This window comes from Eurosta solidaginis, chromosome 3, assembly GCF_040869045.1.
Source record: "Eurosta solidaginis isolate ZX-2024a chromosome 3, ASM4086904v1, whole genome shotgun sequence".
NCBI lineage: Eukaryota > Metazoa > Arthropoda > Insecta > Diptera > Tephritidae > Eurosta > Eurosta solidaginis.
In genome coordinates this window covers 58,832,091-58,847,029 of record NC_090321.1, presented here as the reverse complement: position 1 = coordinate 58,847,029, position 14,939 = coordinate 58,832,091, and the positions used below count along the sequence as shown (strand labels likewise).

Sequence of the window (14,939 nt, the reverse complement as noted above, 5' to 3'; positions counted from 1 at the left end):
AAGTGAAACACAAAGCAAAGAAAAAAAAAAACGATCATAGCAACAGCCATGGCCAAGTATTTAGAAAAAAATGTTTGCTAAGCTTAATCGTTAGTTAGTCGCCGATGAAGAAAAGAGGAAAATTGGTATGTTTATACCCAGCGTGTACTTGTACACAAGGGTATAATAAGTTTGGTCCGATAACTGTAGTACGTTATGGCATATGGGAATCAAGGTAGATATAGACTTCCTTATAGCAAAATTATCAACATCGAACAATTTTTTGATTGAGCCATGTCAATCCGTTGGTTAGCAGAAAAATTTGAGTAAAAATTTAGATATTTTTACAAAATTTGGTATGCTGGCTTATCTTGGCCCAGAATAGATTGGTTTTGAAAATGAAATCGAAAGCTAACCACGCCTACTTTTTCGATGTGGAAGATTTCGAAAAATGCGTAAATTTGAAACTAAAAACCCATAAAGTGATGAAACTTGATATATGGGTTGACTTTATGACGAAAATGGGCATGGCACCGCCCACACTTAGAATAAGAAAATTTAATACAACTTTTTTACAAGAACTAGGGCATGCGTGACTGAATGCTTTCGTAACACTTTACAAGGTATAATCGAAACAGCTGTCGCCTTGTCCGTCATGATGTCACGCTGTTTAATTTTTAAAAGTTTTTAAACCCGTAAATCAAACGTCGATGAAGATATTTTGTTGAAATTTGGCGTGAGGGTTGTCCTTGCTATTATATACACTTTACGAAATGTGACAAAATCGGTTGGCGACCACGCCGACTAAAAAAATTAATCGATAACGAAATTTCGCAAAATGGAAAGAGTACTTTCTTTACCAAAGATCATAACGTGTGGATTGACTTCGTTCATTAGCAAAATCCATAACATGTGGATGACTTCGTGAGGAAAACTAGAAATTTGGTAAAATTTTTGAATATGGGCGTGGCTCCGCACACATTTAGAAGAAGAAAATTTAAAAAAATCCGTAAGACGTAAGTAAAAAGTTTTCACGATATCATGTTTAAATTTGGTGTGAAAGTGGTCCTTGTGAAAATAACCAATATAGGTTTGCGACCACGCCCACTTAAAAAAAAACTTCAAAGTGTAATGATAACAACAAGTTCACACCTTTGCGGTATATAACTAATTAGTACTAATATTTTACCATAGTAGCTTTGTGGTGTATATATGTACAAAATGGTTAACATTTCTGAAAATGGGTGTGGCGTCGCTCCTTTTTAGGTGATCGCTCTATGAAGCTTTCAATGCCATAAATCGAAGAAAAATTTACTTATCCCAAAGAAATTTGGTATAAGGAATTTGTTTATGCTTTCATTAATTAAACGGGATTATCTTAACCATAGTTGGGCATAATGTCTAAATTTTAAATTTTCACTACCACTAAATTTTAAGTTGTGTCCAACTATGCTTTGCATATGCTGATGCCAAGTTAGAATAAAACATTTAGGCCTACTACAAAACAAAGTTTTGTGGTAGTAGAATTGAAAGTTTAGTGCACTGTGGCCAACTATGAGCGGTACCAAAATGGTCGAAATCAGATAATAGTCGCGCTTACTTTTTCGATATCGAAATGCATTAAAAAACACTGGCAAAATGATAAAACTTAGTGAGTGGATTAGAGTAATAACCGAAAACAAAAAATTAATAAAACTTTGGAAAATAACAGAGGCCCCACCAACATTTGGAAGAAGAAAACTTAAAAGGTTTGCAAGTCGTGAGTCAGAAGTATTAGTATTACTTTAAAATTTTACAGAACTTTAGTTCTTGATATTATATTTAAATCTGAGGAAAAATCGTTAGAGACCACGCCGACCTTTCTAAAAAAAATATATTCCTAAGATACAAGTACATATGTGAGAGCACACGCTAGGTATAAAATGTTTGGTTTCGCCCGAACTAAGACTTCCTTACTTGTTTTTTGTTTTTGTGCCATGAATAAAAATATTTAAAAACTAAATTGCATTTCAAAGTAAATTCTTTACTCTATTTTCAGCAGCGCATGGGAGGGCGAGGCACCACTATAATAAATTCTTAATAAAACAAGTAAGGAAGTCTAAGTTCGGGTGAAACCGACCACTACATACCCAGCTATACACTTGAAATACTTTTGTTGTTTGTTTCGTGTGCTTAATAGTGTTACAAGGCTGCGCAATAATACATACATATATACATATGTATTATATTCTAGGTTCTATTCTGAACTAATTTTTCTTCGAGTTATGGCGCCCGAAAAATAGGAAATTGCTTAGTCATAAAAGGGGTGGTGCCACGCCCATTTTTATACCTTTCATGAACATGAAATGGTATATTAACTTTGGTCCGATGTTTGTAACGTTGAGAAATATAGAAGATAGACTCACCATTAAGTATACCGAATTGATCAGGGCGACGAACTGAGTTGATATAGCCATGTCTGTCTGTCCGTTCGTCCGTCCGTCCGTCTGTCTGTTTGAACGCAAACTAGTCCCTCAAATGACATTTGGCACAAGGATGTATTTTTGTATTATATTAGACATTTTTCGGATCCGCTAGGATCGGACCACTATAACATATATCTCCCATACAACCGATCGTTCAGATAAGACGTTTTTGGTGATTCCTGCCACAATTTAGAAAGCATAAACGTGAAACTCGGTGATATATATTCTAATATATCATAGAAGATATCCTGAAAAAATCACTTTGATCGGAGCTATATATAGTATATATCCCATACAACCGATCGTTCAGATAGAAAGACTTTTGGCAATTTCTCCCTTAATTTCCAATATAAAAACGTTAAACTTGGTGATATTTATTCTAATATATCATAAAAGATTTCCTGAAAAAATCACTTTGATCGGAGCTATATGTATATAGTATATACCTATCCCATACAACCGATCGTTCAGATAGAAACGTTTTTGGCCATTCCTCCTTTAGTTTCCAATATAAAAACGTGAAACTTGGTGATATACATTCTAATATATCATAGAGGATTTCCTGTAAAAACATTTTGATCGGAACTATATATAATATATATCCCATACAACCGATCGTTCAGATAAGGGGGTTTTTGCCATTTTGTATTTTATATTTATCTTAAAAATCGTTTATGTATGTACATCTCTTCACTATATATTTCTTATCTTATACATCCGATTATTTGGAGATTACGAACGGGATAAGATTATTGTTCAGCCCCTTTCATGAAAGGTATGAAGTCTTCGGCACAGTCGAAGACAGTCCCGTCCTTACTTGTTTAAAATTTGAAGCTTTTCCTATTTATTGTTATAAATCCACTAGGGAAATGAAATACCATTGATATAAAGCCCCGTTTTTGCAAAGATATAGCTTATTTTATTCGTCCACGACCCTTGTAAAAATTTTTTATATAAAAGTGGGCGTGGTCCTTAACCGATTTCGTAAATTTTTCTTCAAAGCATTCCTTATAGTAAAGGCAACCTTTCTACCGAATTTTGTTACGATAGGTTTAACGATTTTTGATTTATGATTAATAATATTTGTAAAATTGATTTTATCACAGGTGGGCGGTGCCACGACCATTTAAAAAAGTTTTTCAAATTTTTATCAAGAGTCTCAATAACAGTCCACACGTCAAATTTCAACATTCTAGTTGTATTATTTACTAAATAATCAGGTTTTTTGTGTTTTCCAAAATGTTATATATATAAAAAGGGGGCGTGATTATCATCCGATTTCGCTCATTTTGAATACCAATCTATTCTGGGCCCAGATAAGCTCGTGTACCAAATTTGGTGAAGATATCGCAATATTTACTCAAGTTGTCGCGTTAACGGACGGACGGACGGACGGACATGCCTCAATCAAATTTTTTCGATACTGATGATTTTTATATACGGAAGTATATATCTATTTCGATTCCTTATACCTGTACAACCAACCGTTATCCAATCAAAGTTATAATACCCTGTGTGCAAGTACAGCTGGGTGTAAAAGTCCGCAATAAACTAAGTAAGAAACTTGCAAAACGGACATGGCAAACAATCAAACACCCCCCTGTACTCAACTCTCTTTGCCAATTAAATATAATTAAAATTTATTTGTAATTGTATTTATATGTGTTTTGTACTTATATTTATTTCCCTGTATATACATATATATGTAATATGTACAGGAGCGAACAGAAAAATAGCAGTGGCAATATTTAACAAATTTCGTCAATTAAGTTCTCTTTTTGTCTTTTTGTTACAGAAAAACTATAAAATGCATACAGCGATGATTACTAGGGCACGTTTCTGATTTTCACTTCTTCATCCGCTAGGTTTTTGGGAGCTGAGTTTTGTACTCGAAATCTCCAACATTGATACTTTATACTGATGTAAAGGCAGATGCTCTATCCAATCAGGCATATAAATTGCGCTGCACGCTTTGTAAATTGTCTCTAAGTATTGCCTTGTTTGTTGCTATTAATTTAATCCAAATTTGGTAGAATATTTTCAGGCGCGTTCAACAGAACTTTGATAAGTAACACCTTTTTTTATTTTCGATTTTTTAAGAAAATATTTATATGAATTTTATAACTGAAAGTATGCAAACCAATCTCAAAAACGTTTTAGAAAAAAATCGACAAACTTTTTCCAAGTTTTTGAAATTTTTATTTGAAACTCTCTGAATGTTTTTTTTGGGTATGCAATTTTGTAGCACAATCAATTTTAGACTGTCAAGGTATAAGTTAAAGGTCTCTCAAAATTTATATTGATATTTGAAAATTCTTTTTTCGGAAGCGTGTTTTAAATTTTTCTCCATAGAAATTGTGTAAAATTTTTTTATATGGAAGAAAATTTGAAACACACTTTGGAAACGAAATTTTCAAAAATCAATGCGAATTTCGAGAGACCCATAACTATAGAAGTTTCTTCATAAAAGTTTTTTCTTAAAATATCAAAAATAAGAAAAGGGAATTTAATTGACGAAATTTAAAAAAAATTGCCACAGTTTTTTTTTTCTGTTCGCTGCTGTATAATTTTTAAATAGCTTGGGTATTATATACTTAAGTGACGTTATCAATCATCGCCTAGCTCACTCTTCACTTTTGCTGATAATAAATCTTTTTTGTTGTATGCATATACTTTAGGGTGTGCTATTTCTAGTTTTTTTTTTCGTTTTCTTAATCATAACTTAAGATGTAATGGCATTCATTTTTGGAGCTAAATCTAAGGGCCCAAAAAAACTTTGGGTAGCCTATTGCCTGAGTTCTTTCTAGGAGGAGACTTTTTATAATTGCTTCCAAGGGATTGGACTAAGTCCTCTTAACGTCCTGTGATGGTCACTTAAATAAACACACAACACTCCGAAGTCGCTACATCTTTTAAATATGAAATATTGAACATTGATTTATTCTACACTCCAAGTTACAGCAATACATTAACTAAACAGAGTGAATGTATGGCCTTAACGGGTAATGCGGTGCTACGACGAAGCCTACGTTAGACTGAGGGTATATCTGATTCATATGAATCAAGTGTTCCACCACTTCTGTGTAACCAATGTGATCCAATACAAATTTAAGACTTCGATCTTAAACTTGAGAGTCCAGTGCTAAGACTCGGCCTTGAGCTACGCTATTGACAAGGCAATGGTTTAATGAATAACCTACGTGACAAATCTTGCACCTCTTATTCGTATCCATGCTGTAGTGTTGCGAGGAATTCACCTCACTTCGAATGCGCTTAACGTTACAAATATACATACATACCAACGTTCATATTTAACTGACCCAGATAACCACTATGAGTTTATTCGCCAAACCGCCCAATATATCCATTCGTCATACCAACCAGCTTATGTGCGGTTCATATTGACAATATGTAGGTCAATACAATAAAATGCAGACAAACAATTATTCATTATGAGATCATGTACTTTTTAGTATGTAAGCATTAATGTAAGTATGTATGTGTAGGTTAAGAAATTTTGTATAAATAGAAATGGATTTCGTTAATAAAGCAGAATCGCTTTTGTTCGCTCAACCTTAAAGAAAGTCTTTCTTTTATTCAACGTTTTTACATGGCGATCCTGCCAGCCTGATCTTCAATTAGCTGAAAATTTGCTCAAAAGTCGGTCTCGAAAGTATTTTTAAAATCACAAAAAGGACTAATTCTTCCTAAAAGGATAATAGGAAACTACACTAACATAGGTGAGGGCGAGAAAACTATTTATTCGGCCCTCTAGACCCCGGTAAATCTTTGAGAAGGTTCAAAATGCAATGCTGGGTTCAGAATCGGTTAGTTAAAAAGATAACTTGCCGCTCTACAAGCGGATTTGTACATAGAAGTATTGTACATAAAAGTATTGATCTCCCCTGGTGCTCCTAATTGCCATCAGTTATCGCGAAAAAGGGATGCTATGCAACGGCCAAATCGCCTAAGCGGTTAAGCGTTAATTATCGATGATGACAATCTGCATATACAATAGACTGGGTCGATTTATTAACCGATATCGCGCCATCGATTTTTCGAAAGGGTAAATTTTTCGACCAAAAAAATCCCCAAAACTCAAAAATATTTTTTTGTTTTCAAAAAACTGTTATTACCAACGTTTTTACAACAGTTTTGTGAAAAAAAAATTTTGTGTTTTGGTCGAAAAATTGACCCTTTGGCAATTTTTTTCTCACAGGCTCGAAAATTATTCTTTTGGGTATGCGTAATGGAACTTTGTTTTCCTGAGCCCAAATCCTATCGAAAAATCGATGGCGCGGTATCGGTTAACTTTCGTCCATACAAATCGACCCAGGTTAATATACACATACAAACTTGCATATATACACTTGCTTAACTACATATTTGCATGCTATATACAATTGCTGTGGTGCTAATGAATTGCTAAATTGCTTTCTTGTAATTAACTACCGGCAGAATTTACAGCAAGTGAAGAACGATAGAACGTATATTCAACAAATGTAAGGCGCGCTAACCTCCGAAGAGATTTAAGGCCGAGCTTCTCTTCCAATTTGCATCGCACTTCTTTTAATTTTTCCTACAAATTGGCGGGACGGGACCTACTTGTTTTATGCCGACTCCGAACGGCAACTGCAGGGCAGATGAGTTTTCACTGAGAGCTTTTCATGGCAGAAATACACTCGAAGTGCTTGCCAAACACTGAAGAGGGGCGACCCCGCTTAGAAAAATTTTCTTCTAATTGAAAAACCTTGTTTCTAAAATTTTGCTGTTCCTTTGCCCGGGGCGTAACCCCAGGATCTTCGGTGTGGTAGACGGAGCACGCTAACATCACACCACGGCGGCCGCCAACGTGCATTTAAATGGCTTAATATAGCGCACATATCCACGTGTGTTCGAAATGACGTCGATTTTACAAGGAAGTAATTGGAAAGAAGCCTTGTAAAGGCCTAGTCACTACTATAGTTCAGTGACTTTTTATGCTAATGTTGTATATGAGAACAGCTGTGAATGGATGTATTTTATTAGCAATTGTTAAAATAAGGTAAAACAAGTAATGGAGCTTAAGCTAAAGCGAAAATGAAAATTATATACCCGCTGCATACTCGCACATATGTATATATTGCGAAAATGTTACGAACATTAAATGATATGAAAGCTGAAACATACCACTTGGTCGGTATTATGCATTAAAAATTTTTTGGAGAAAATAACTAAAGCTGGAGACATTGGTGCTTTATCGGTAACCCTATCGGTAACCTTTTAACAACTGATTCGGCCAACCTTATGAGAATCAATGCAATCGATTATTGGTGCCGCTAAGGTCGTAACCGTATCGTAGCCAACCAATTGTTTTTTGGTTTACCATCGTGACGATAAACAGCTGATTACGTTAGGGATACGACTACAGCGATACGACATACGGCACCAATGACTCCCGCTTAAAACAAGTAAGGGCGGGACTATCTTCGGTTGTGCCCAAGACTTGATACCTTTCATGAATGGGGCTGAACAATAATCTTATCCCGTTCCTAATCTCCAAATAATCGGATGTATAAGATAAGAAATATATAGTGAACAGGTGTACATACCTAGGCGATTTTAAGATAAATATTAAATAAAAAATGGAAAAAACCCCCTTATCTGAACGATCGGTTGTATGGGAGATATATGTTATAGTGGTCCGATCCTACCGGATCCGACAAATGTCTAATATAATACAAAAATACATCCTTGTGCCAAATTTCACTGAGATATCTCAAAATTTGAGGGACTAGTTTGCGTTCAAACAGACAGACGGACGGACGGACCGACGGACATGGCAATATTGTTAGTAGATTCTAGAACAGAAGCGCCTAGAAGATGCAACGAGGAAATCAAAGAGTATAAAAGGCCGCAACAGTAGACCCGCTAGATTCAGTTTTGATTAAGCACGCTATCTGTTGAGCATTAGTGGAGTTATTTATTGTGAAGTACTTTAATAAAGGCCATTTTGCATTATTAAATATTGGAGTTATTTATTCAACAGTTTAGTGATTCGAACTTAGCAGAAGGTTGTAAATAAGAGGATTTGCAAGTCAATTCGTTACAATAGCAACTCAGTTCGTCGCCCTGATCATTCGGTATACTTAATGGTAAGTCTATCTTCTATATTTCTCAACGTTACAAACATCGGACCAAAGTTAATATACCATTTCATGTTGTTCATGAAAGGTATAAAAAGGTAGGTAGTTTGTGTGAGGATGCAAAGTATATATACCACCGATCTCTATGATTTTCTCAGACAACAATATATGCCATATACGAAATCATATGGTTTAATTTGGAGCCTATAGCTCTTAAAATGGGGCAGTAATTACGAAAAGCTTCTTTTCTGAACAATTGGTTGTGGGGGATATATGCTTTATATACGACCGATATCATCCATTTTTTCAGACAACAATATACGAATCCATATGAAGCTTCAATCTGATAAATTGAGGAAGATATGACAAAAATCCTCTTTTTCTGCAAAATCGGTTGTATGGAGGATATATGCTATAGCGCTCCTATCCGGCCGGCTCCGACCGATCTGCGATGAAAGTAACTCGTTGGGATTCTCAAGTGCTCGCCATGATCTGCCATCAGACAGTGCCCTTTTAGAACCCCAATTAATGAACTTAGAGAGAGACTTTAACTGTTAATAAGACCTGGATCGGAGCGGACTTTACATGGTTGTATAACATATGAATTGCAGTGCCTGGGTCGACCGCAGCTTAAGTTCCAGGTATACCTATGTAACCTGTAACTGTCATCAAAACTGTGATGAGCCGATAGGCCAATTTGTTGAGTGAATGTTGCGACTGCTACTTTTGACGAAGGTTTTTTGTATTGGGACTTTAACCAAGGCAGGATTGCATTCAGTCTGAACTGAATGGTACAATTGGTCATCGATGTCGATGCCAATACGGTAGCGAAGAATATAATGTCTTGGGAGTTGCATTCGAATATCTCATTACCTTCATCTCACGTGTAATCTCGACTGCATCCAAAGTAAAGATCCGCATAAAAATCATTCAGCTACTTGCAGCACAAATACACGTTTTTGGCAATCGGCTAATTAGTTTTGAGGTAATTGTCACTAATTTGGTCACTGGACCTGAAGAAAATGCTGTAGATAAAGCTGCTGGTCTGCAATAATGTTGGCCGATCCCGTGATTTTTGCGGAACAATGTTATCTGTGATTGTGACCTATCAGTCACAGCGGCTTTTAACCATGACTGTGACCGAAAAAAAAACAAATACCACGCCAACAGGAATCAGTTTTGCTAATACGCGTCCAAAAATATCGAGAGAGGTGTCAAAAGACGCGTACTGACCTCGACAACAATAATTCGAGGGCGGAAAATAAAAATTTTGGGTCTGTCGAGAGATATTTGCGAAAGAAATTGAAAATTTTCACGTGGTTGTTGTAATTTTGTGATACCCACAAAAAAAATTGTGAACATAAGTGTTTTGCGCGGATATAGTTTTGGTCTCCAAACCAGTTTCGGAGCACTCCGGGGTCATTTTCCGGCTTTTCGTTAATATCTTTTGAACGAGCTAAAATTTTTATTTTCCGCCTTCGGATTATTGTTGTCGAAGTCAAAACGCGTCTTTTGACACCTCTCTCGTCTCGATTTGGACGCGTATAAGCAGTGTCATGCTGTCATATAGAATTACCTCAGTTTTATATTTTTCCCTGCGGATTGTGTTGCGAATAATAAACTCTGCGTAATTTTTTGGGACATCTACTGTTATTCAGTCGCAGCCTAAGTAACTTGCTCATTGTATTGGTTCATAGCATAGAAGCGAGTTGTTCCTGTGATGAGAGCTATGTTTGAGTCTGTGATTGGTAACGGGAAATAAATGCTGTCACAGACAAACAGTCACGAATATTCTTTGTAAGCTGTCGCTGAAGTGTACTGTGATATTTCAGTAGCTGTAACAAAATCACAGGTACACGGATATTTGCAACTCTAGTCTGCAAGAGCAGCGCTCTGAGAACTGCTACAACAGTCAGTACATCATCCTCATAGTAGGGCGTCAATGTTTATAGCAAATGCATTATATTAAATGCTTAACAGACAGTTATAGCTGGGGTAACACCTAAGTAATAAACAAACAACTCCTTGCCGAAGATTTGACACCATTCAAATAAGAAGCTACTTGCCTTATGATAACTCTCAAGTATGACAAGCTATTAAACAGCCGTTAGATGCTACGGGGTACCGTTTAGCAATCAACAACATTCACAGATAGTACACCGGATCCGCTGTCAGCCTTTGGCCAAAGAATGCTGTAAGTTGAGCCCAATCGTCATATATTGCAGAGGAGAAACGTAGAATACCTTGAGTGTTCCGAGTTACAAGGGACAAACACAGCATGCAATAGGTTCACTTTTACCCATCCAAATTAAACCCTATGTAGTATACCCAAGCAATGTTCAAATACTGCTTGTTGTGATGAAGTGCTGAGGAAAGTAGGCAAGAGGTGCATATTCGAGCCCCACGTTGGGCGTCATTGTCATATACAAACATAGCTGGTTGTTTAATTGTGAGAAGTGGTGGCATGCAGATGAGCTTGCATCACAGGATATATTCACATTCACATTGCGCCATAAAATCGAGTTTATGTGTCATTTTACAGTTTAGCAGTACTTGGTACAACGGATAGAGGGCAAGGATAGAAAGAAAATAGGGAAAACAAACTCATCGTAAATCAACAGCACCTAGAATAAAATCTATGAAATGACACAGATCTTAAAGCAACCCTTAGAAGGCCTCGATAAGTGGGCTACTACTACAACGACAAATACACTATAGGTACTTGGTTATGTTATCGATAAGCTACAGCTTCACTACCAGCCAGTTGACATCGGACCAAGTTATCTCACAATAACAGACTGTAGACACGAATTGTTGCTTGAATGACAGGCGACTCAAAGCAATCATTGACGCGTTCAGCGTTGTGGTATAGCTAGAAGCTTAAAGATACTAAAGGCCGCGGCACAATGACATTTTTCATATAGATGCGTTTAACACAAGCTCATGCATTCCAATAACATCGCCATAATCAAACAAGATGTTGCGTTTGTACATATGAAGGAACTTCAGACTTGGCCATTGAAGTTTAATACGCCTTGCCCATTCACATACAAAATTTCGCGAAGCACTGTTATAAACATTCTCCATATACAACAAAAATACTTGCTAACATATTTTGTGTCGTATTCGATTGTTATATTGCAGTTTTTAATTGCTAAAAATGTTAGAAAGTTTACCAATCAGTGGGAAAAATAATTTCACTTGCAAAGTTGTCCAACACCCTTAGCAAAAGCAAATGTCAAATTCTTCTTCTTATGATTTGCTTGCAACAAAATTTGGGAGTTGACTACTTTTCAATATCAGGTGGCACCCGTGTCGCTCATTCTACCGTTCTCCATAAATATACGTGCAATCTACTCATAATACATAAGCTTGTGTTAAACTCATCTATATGAAAAACTGCTTATGTGTCGGGGCTTTAAAGGGTAACATTATCGTAGATGTTGCATAATGGGATATCAGTCAAAGGTTTTCAATATGATGATACCATTGCCGAAATTGTGATAGTAAAAGAACTTTATCCCATGAGCGGTATTGAACGTGCTTAACTTTGGAAAATCCGTTCAGTGTCGGCAGCGCATTAGAGGCCTGGCGGGCCGAAGAGTTACACGCTGCCAGAAAGCGAAACTCATTTAAGCCAACCGAGACTAGAACTAGTAAACGGAAGCAACATCATACTATGGCGAATATTAGCATCACTATGATGTTAGTAAATAATCGCGACAACAAAAAAAAGCAAGCAGTCACACTCATGTACATGTACAAATTAAAGCAAGCAGCCACACTTATATACAAGACAACGAAGAATATTCCACACACATAATCAGCAGCTCGAAGAGAATAGATTATTTCACATACACATACGTTGTCAGCAGATAAGAGCAGAAGCTATTACTCACACATACACACGCATATAGCTACAAGAAAAACATAAACTACAGATATACATGTATATAGCTAAATAACCTAGCATGAGATACAACTATTCCAGAAGGCATGTTCGTGAAAAGTCTAGACCTTAGAAGAAATAGGTCAACGAGGCTAATTGAGAGTATAAAAACAGCGCGGAGCAAGCTAGAATAAATCAGTTTGATTTAAACACGCTATTGCTGAAGTATAATTTGTAATTGTGAAGTACTACTCCCAAAGTGGTCTAAATAAAGACTATTTGCAATACTGAACATTGGAGTTATTTATTCGACAGTTCAGCGATTCGAAAGTTAGCAGAAGATGCATAATTATTAGTTAGGAACTCTCCAAAATTCGTTACAATACAATCATGCTATGAATAACATATTTACCTTTTTAAGTTGACGTTATGATTATAATTTTTTTTTCGTTTAGATACAATAAAACTTTATTAAGACTTAACAATTTTTAGCGCTTGCTAAGCCAGTTATGGTATTTTTTTTTTTTTTTTTTGATGTTAAACAAGTCACATTAAGCTTTTTATGCTCTGGTCTTGCCCACAACGCACCTCCTTTGTTTTAAACGCTTTATTTTAGTAACGTTTTCACACTTTTCGCAGCAAATCGCTACAAAATTGCTTTACTGATTTTCAAATTCACGGCTAGTAAAACATAAAAACGCTCAATCGTTTCAAACGACTTTAGCATCGTTAACTCCCGTTTCAAAAATCAACAGACAAGAATGCGACCCAAAGACCGACTGTTCCTATTTAAAAGCTGCGACGCACTAAAATCTTTACAAATGCAATTAAACCTATAAAGTCTTTTAGCGCGATGAACAAAGCCAAAATTGCTTGCTTTAGTTTTGTTTGCTTATCCACAATAAATAACTGTTGTTGTTGTAGTCACATTGCACTTGAAAAAATGCACAAATCTTCCATAAAACAAATACATATGTGCTCGATTAAAGAACTCAACCGTTTGCGGATGTAAATATGTACAATGCAAATTTGCAAAATAAATAAAAATCATTAGAACGTAGCGCTGGCAAAGCGGATTGCACACACGGTGCACCGGTGAGTATGAACATCATAAAAATAAAATTGCACTTAAATGCTTCTGGCATTTAATAAAATTATATAAAGATTAGCAATAACAAGTAAGGAAGGCTAAGTTCGGATGTAACCGAACATTACATACTCAGCTGAGAGCTCTGGAGACAAAATAAGGGAAAATCACCACGTAGGAAAATGAACCTAGGGTAACCCTGGAATGTGTTTGTATGACATGGGTATCAAATGGAAGGTATTAAAGAGAATCAAATGAAGGGTGTTAATGAGTATTTTAAAAGGGAGCCCTAAGTTGTATATGTGAAGGCGTTTTCGAGATAGCTACCAAAATGTGGACCAGGGTGACCCAGAACATCATCTGTCGGGTACCGCTAATATATTTATCTATGTAATAACACGAACAGTATCCTGTCATGATTCCAAGGCCTTTTGATTTCGCCCTGCAGAACTTTTTCATTTTCTTCTACTTTATATGGTAGGTGTCACACCCATTTTACAAAGTCTTTTCAAAAGTTATATTTTGCGTCAATAAACCAATCCAATTACAATGTTTCATCCTTTTTTCATTTTGAAATTTTCTTTTATTTTTGTATTTTGTTGCACCATATCATTACTGGAGTTGAATGTTGACATAATTTACTTATATACTCTAAATATATAAAAAATTTTGTTTAGATTTGACTTAAAGATTTTTTTTTAAGCGGGCGTGTTCGTCATCCGATTTTCCTAATTTTGTTTAGCAAATATATAGTAATAGGAGTAACGTTCCTGCCAAATTTCATTGTGATATTTTCAACGACTGCCAAATTACAGCTTGCAAAAGTTGTATATTATCTTATTTTAAAAGTGGGCGGTGCCACGCCCATTGTCCACAATTTTACCAATTTTCTATTCTCCGTCATAAGGTCAACCCACCTACCAAGTTTCATCGCTTTATCCGTCTTTGGTAATGAATTATCACACTTTTTGGGTTTTTCGTAATTTTCGATGTCGAAGAAGTGGGCGCGGTTATAGTCCGATTTCGGTGATTTTAAATAGCGATCTGAGATGAGCGCCCAGAAACCTACATACCAAATTTCGTCACGATACCTCAAAATTTACTCAAGTTATCGTGTTTACGGACGGACTGACAGACTGACGGACATGGCTAAACAAATCTATCTCGATTAGTTTATGCCGTTACGGATTACCGTTATGCGAACAAAGTTAATATACTCTGTGAGCTCTGCTCAGCTGAGTATGAAAATATTTGCTTGACAGTGATTTGTTGTTGTTGTAGGCATAACTTTTTAATTTAATAAGAGGCAGCGGAGTGGTATAAGTGAGATTTTTGGGGGCGTTATTGTGCCGCCAAAGAGGTGAACATTTTATTAAAATTAATTGCTTTGTATA

At 36.0% G+C, this 14,939-nt stretch overlaps 1 protein-coding gene across 3 annotated transcripts in view; it reads right to left on the bottom strand.

Annotated features, from left to right (window-relative positions):
* Ip6k (Inositol hexakisphosphate kinase) overlaps positions 1-14,939 on the bottom strand; it is a 281,451-nt gene that overhangs the window by 169,792 nt on the left and 96,720 nt on the right. For 2 of the 3 annotated variants that reach the window (XM_067771872.1, XM_067771869.1), the window contains exon 1: positions 12,871-13,279. The exons of the other annotated variant lie outside the window; for it this stretch is intronic. The gene's annotated coding sequence lies outside the window, so the exon portion shown is untranslated. Of the gene's footprint in view, positions 1-12,870; positions 13,280-14,939 lie in introns of those variants that run through there. 3 annotated transcript variants of the gene reach the window in all.